The sequence below is a fragment of the Dermacentor albipictus genome, chromosome 1 (genome assembly GCF_038994185.2).
Source record: "Dermacentor albipictus isolate Rhodes 1998 colony chromosome 1, USDA_Dalb.pri_finalv2, whole genome shotgun sequence".
Lineage (NCBI taxonomy): Eukaryota > Metazoa > Arthropoda > Arachnida > Ixodida > Ixodidae > Dermacentor > Dermacentor albipictus.
In genome coordinates, this window is record NC_091821.1 from 327,697,007 (window position 1) to 327,703,006 (window position 6,000).

The 6,000-nt window shown below is 40.3% G+C and overlaps 1 long non-coding RNA gene across 1 annotated transcript in view; it reads left to right on the forward strand.

Moving 5' to 3' along the window:
* The window catches only part of LOC139054546 (uncharacterized), a 50,316-nt gene extending 44,567 nt beyond the window's left edge, over window positions 1-5,749 (forward strand). The window contains exons 3-5 of the long non-coding RNA XR_011511311.1: window positions 4,596-4,675; window positions 5,337-5,424; window positions 5,697-5,749. This is a non-coding gene — a long non-coding RNA (uncharacterized lncRNA). The remainder of the gene's footprint in view (window positions 1-4,595; window positions 4,676-5,336; window positions 5,425-5,696) is intronic.
* The last annotated feature ends 251 nt before the right edge of the window (window positions 5,750-6,000 follow it).

Here is a 6,000-nt window from a genome sequence, read left to right on the forward strand (position 1 = left end):
CTGTACAACAGACAGGTGCCATACATTTGCAGCTCCCATGCAGTTTCAATAAATTCCCCGTACAGAAAACAGCGTAATCAGTTTATTGTGTTGATTGCAGAAATGATAGCAGTAAACATAGTTAAGGTGCACCTACATGATCGGTTTACGCATTATCTAGTAGTTTTCAGAAAGTTATAAAACAAACTGTGTTAGTTATAGTTGGGTCCAGTTTATTCCATGCTTTCACTGCAAGGGGAGAAAGCGAGTATTGAAGTGTGTCATTATGGAACGAATACTCTGTTAGTGTGTACGAGTGTTTGTGGCGTGAGAAAATAAAAATGAGTTGACTCATGTTGCAGGCCTTGCAGTGGAACCATACATTACAATACAATGCAGATTTATTTCCAGAAATACAAGAGTTCTTGGGGAGACCAAAGGCTAAAAGCTGTTGGAAGAAGAGCTTGACTGGGCCGATGGTCCGTTACAAGGCATACATTGTGGTTGCGTCAAAAATCGTAACAATGTTAGATGCTCAGAATGCATTAATTAGTTACATAAATTCACGATAACAAGACCGAAAATAATATAGAGACTAAGAGAAAAAACATATTTGAATCATCAGAAAAAAATGTATTCGTGTAAGGGTTACTAAAAGGATAACACAATTCACTCCGATATAGACACTAGGTAATATAGACTAAAAGAAAACATATTCGATGCACCAGAAGGTAGAAATGTATGTGTGAGGGTTACAAAAACGGTAACACAATTGGCTCTGAAAAACAATAAACAATCAGTGATCACATGTTTACAAATTCATTCAAAGTTCCGTGGATGAAGAAGTATACGTACCTTGATATTTATTTAAAATGTATGATAGATTATGTTGTAGTGACTGTAGGCTATATTTATTACGAAACCACGGAACATACTGCGTATCATTATTTGTTGTATTAGCAGGAATGAATTTCGGCGTCAAAAACGCAGTACACATTAGGAAATTTTTGAAGGCAGTACTTGAAAAATAAAGTGAATTTAGAAGGCGAGAAGTGTGGAAATATTATATTTTGATAATTTTATACTTAAGAAAATTGGCCGCGTTCTTTCCAGAAAATCCACGTTGTCAATGTGCCGAATAATCTTCTTTCGCAAAACAAACAGTATTTTCATAGTATTCGTCTTTCCCGTGGTCGCCCACCCTAAGCTCCAGTAATTTAAATGGGAAGAAAATAAGGCATAATAAATGTTAAATTTTTCTTTGGGTGGAAGAAGGCACCGACATCGAAACAAAACACCAGTCAGAGCAGCCAGTTTTTGGCAGGCATTTTCAATATGTTTATCCCAAGTAAGGTGCGAAGAAAAAGTTACGCCTTATATTTGATGTTCATCAACAATTTGTATTTATTTACCAGCGCACGCTAAAGTTTATTGCTAGTAAGAACTTTATTTTTTGCGCGAAATAACATTGCTTTAATTTTCGTAGGGTTTATTTCTAGGCAATTAGCGATTGACCATTCCGATAGGTTAATGAGTAGATAATTGCATTTTCCATTAATTTTTGTGAATTTGCACCAGAAATAAGAAGAGTAGTGTCATCGGCATACACGATACATAGTACAGTTTTATCAGTATTATGAATGTTGTTAATGTAGAGGTTAAAAAGCATAGGACCTATTAGACTCCCTTGCGGCACGCCCTCTAGTAAAGGAAGAAAACTTGACTTCTCGTGCTTTATTCATAGTGATTGTTTTCGTTCAGTAAAGTAAGATTCCAATAGCGTTAATAGAGTACCTCGAACGCTAGTCTGTGATAATTTCCATAGTAAAATTTTATGACTTATACAATGCACGCCTTGCCTAAATCAATAAATAGTGCCAATGTGAAGAGCTTTCTTTCTATATTTTAGTGCATCTTCCTTGAGTGTGAGCGAAGACGTTTCTGTTGACCTGCCTTTACGAAAAGCGAACTGAGCACTAGAGGGAATGTTTTTTCTGTCGAAAAAATTGACATGCGAAAAAAATAATATTTTATAATCCTTTGGAAAATACTGAAATGATTGAGATGGGTCAGCAATTAGACACGTCGTTTATGTTGCCTCCTTTAAGAAGTACAGTTAGCTTGCCCATTTTCATTTTTTCTGGAAACACCCCAGATTGTAAAGCTAGATTAAAGATATGCGTTAAAGCTGAAGTCATGTATTCTAAAACATGCTTTATAGGTTTTATTTGGATATCACCAATGTCGAGAGCTTTACTATATTTAAGGTTCATAAAAATGCTAAATACCTCAGATTCACTGGTGGGATTTTGAAAATAAACTGTTCGAAACGGAAAGAAACGACGACGTATCAGACTGAGCTTAGTGTGGCACGGTTATACTTGCAAAGTGCTTATTGAAATGGTTTGCAAGCGCTAAACGTGATATTTTATTTTTATTCTAGATTATTTTTTCTGATGAGGTAGAATGCTTTTCGCGGTCAAGAACCTTATTGATAATTGTCCATAAGGTATTAGGATGTGTACTAGTGGCGTCTGCAAACAGACATTCACGACAATATTCTTAGCGCATTTAAGTTCCCTATTTAGTTCATTTCTGTGCTTTTTAAACAGTGTCAGCGTTTCGAGCGAGCGTGTAGTAAGACATTCATGGTATGCTTTATCTTTGCATTTTATCATTTTAAAAAGTTCCTGATCAATCCAAAGTTTTCTTATCTTTTTTGGTTTGCTTAATCTTTTTCAAAGTGAAATGTGTACTGTAGATTGGTAGAAACGCAGAAATAAGCTAACTTGCAGGACGCGACATTTACATAACTTATTTCGTATAGGAAAGACCACTCACAATTTTAACGCTGTGTTTAAAAAGATCCATATTTCTATCAGTTATATCTTGTATAGCGAAAACATTTGACTGAGAACGACTTTGTTTCACATTGATACGATATGTCATAAACACAGCACAATCATCAATGACGTCGACGTCACTGCTCCAGCATGCACTACGAGAGATTCAATATTCGTGATAAGAATGTCAAGGCATGTAAACGAAGACAACGTAACACGAGTTGGTGTACTGAATGAGTTGGCAAATCCCGCACACCTAAGTCTATTAGTAAGATCGAGTGTGGCAGCCGTATCTTCAAGAAAATTTATCTTAGTGTCTCCCCGCAGACAACCCGAAATTCGTTAGCAGCAACATATTCCAGAAAATTATCAAAGAAATTCAGAAAGTCAAAAATAATTCCATTTGGCAACTGATATACGACCGTAATTATACTGGAGCAATGTTTAAGCGTTAAAATTATATAGTTGTATGTTGTTTTGCAAGCAAGCTGCGACTATGAAAATACGTACCACCATCGTACACGAAAAATCTAATAAAAATAAGACATGTCCCAGACCAATACGCTGAAGACCAACTACTTGAGTACTCACAAGATAGCGGCGTCATTTCCGTCAAGAGGCAAATCAGATGGCTCCGGCGAGAAGATGGAGCAGTGGAACCATATGTACTTGGGAGCGTCACCCTACAATTCTTGCCCGACGAACCACTGCCAACATGCGTACGCGCTACTTGGATTCACGAGTAATCCAGTAGAAAAATATTTAGAACTTGCAACTCGGTGCTACAATTTCCAAAAATTTAGCCACGCGTCTAAATCCTTCATTGGTCAATTGCGATGCAAGATCTGCGCTGGAGCGCATGACTAAAAAGCCTGTAGCTCTAGAAATCAACCCAAGTGCACCAACTGCAACGGAGACCATTTGGCTTCATACGCTGGATGTCCCAAGCATCAAGTGGCTTCATTACTCAGGCGACAAGAAATATTACATGGTCAAACCCTGAAGCAAGGCTCACCTCCTGCGAACTTAGGCGCCGTCTACCCAGTGAAAGCAGCTGCTTCGTTACAATCAACAGAGCGCAAGAAAACGTATGCGATGATGGCTAATGATTTACAGGAGATAGAAGGCAAACCAACGAGGAAAGACAGCCAAGGAAAGACGGTCGCCAAGTGTTGTTGACTGCCAACATTCATCCCTTTGAGAACACAAGCACCTGCTCATGTCTCACGTGAACCGGAATCATCTCAACAGCATATGGGGATGTCTATGCTCTTTGTTGCGTTACAAACAATTGGGCGGGCGCTTTCTATGACGAACAACCTTCCAGAGGTGAGCGCTGTTCTTTCATTAGAACCGCTGGTACTACAGAAGTAGCTTACAACATAGCATAATGGCTCGCTGAATGGCTAACTGTTTTCGAAACTCAACCGTATATCAATGGAATGCAAATGGCATTCTGTCTAGGAGCGCAGACTTCGGGAAGCTTGTTTCGCGATACAGGTTCCCCGTTGCGTGCCTTAACTAAGCCGGTGCAGACCGTGATTTTCTTCTCTCGAACTATGTAATATACTAATATTCACGAACTCCGAACCCTATAGCCGAATGTGGACGCGATCTACCTTCCTGTCTTGTCTTCTCCACGGACTCTGATGTGCCTGAGTTCATTACCTGTAAAGTTTTACAGTTCAGAAAGCTGCTATTGACCATTGTTTCCGTTTATATGCAACCAGCATCGCGAATTACTGAGTCAACTTTCATGCATTTCTTTCAAAGGATTCAAGGACTACTCCTATTCTGAGGTGACTTCAACGCTCAGAACTCTACCTGGGCAAGTAGCCACAGTGATTCTAGAGGCAAGTGTTTAGAAACGGCTATAGACGCATGCGACCTTGTTGTGCTTGATGATGGATCAATTACATTTTTAAGAGGCTACAATTACGGTGGTTGTCTTGATATGGCAATGGCAATGTTGTGCTTAATATGTTTTGTAAAAGTGTACGACCATGTGAACAAGACGTGTGTGCCTCTGCTGTTGTCTTTCCAGCGTGGGGGCGAAGGACTCCCTCAAGCCATCCTTGAATGGCTTTTCCCTTCGCCTCCCATCACATGTATATGTGATAAACCAATAAAGATTCAATCAATCAATCAATCAATCAATCAATCAATCAATATTACTACAGCTTCACCTGATCTAACACACGATGTTAGATGGTACACAGCTCATGAGACACGGGGTAGCGACCACTACCCAATTCTCATAGCGCATCCCGTTACGCATCGAGCAAGATCTCCTACAGTCACTATACTTACTGATTACTATTTCAAAAATATATTTCTGCGGCATTGAACCAAGTAGATGACCTGGACATGTTCATGTTGTAGGTACTTAGTAATTACTACAGGGCTACGCGATACGCAACTCTTCCGGAAGGGCAATGCAGTGTCGACGCAGATTATGAACGACTCCGAGCATTTGGACGGAGGACACATTGTCGGTTTAATCACTCTGTACAGCTTGAAGATTAGCAAGAAAGTCAAGCTGGACACCGAAAATCTAACGGGGGCATGCAACAACTGGGACAGCAACGGTAGCGTGAGTTCTGTACGTCACTTACCCCCTTCACTCTCTTTCTAATAATCTGGAGGTTAATAAGCGCCCTTGCCTAACTGGTATCACAATGTCATCCCTTCAAAAGCCTTGCTACAGCTCTTGGTTTATCTGAACGCGAAATTGCAAACACGTTCTGCGCAGCCCTAGTAAATTTAGCACAGCCTGTATCATTTCAAGATCAATCTAGCTTTTCGATGGAGCAACAGATTGAATATGCTTGCAATTCACCTCATGCCCAGTTGGATATTCTGTTCTCTCTAAAGGAACTGCAGCACGCTCTGTCGAAAAACCTCGGCCCAACAGGCACCTCACACTCACACCTCACACTCCAACTCAAGGCCGTCCAGAGGGCCCAAGAACTGGCGGAGCGTCACCACGTTCCCGTCCCGACTTGGGCGTCGCCTACAGTTTCGGCCCACGGAGCTCCCTGCGTGCGATCTCCAACGGCTTAAACCCCCTCAGGACCTCAATAAAGTTCTTGACTGACTGACTTCCTTACCCTGGTGGTAACAAAAAATTTTCTCTTATTTTCTTCTTGTTATGAGCGTTAATAGTCAGGCCAAGCTC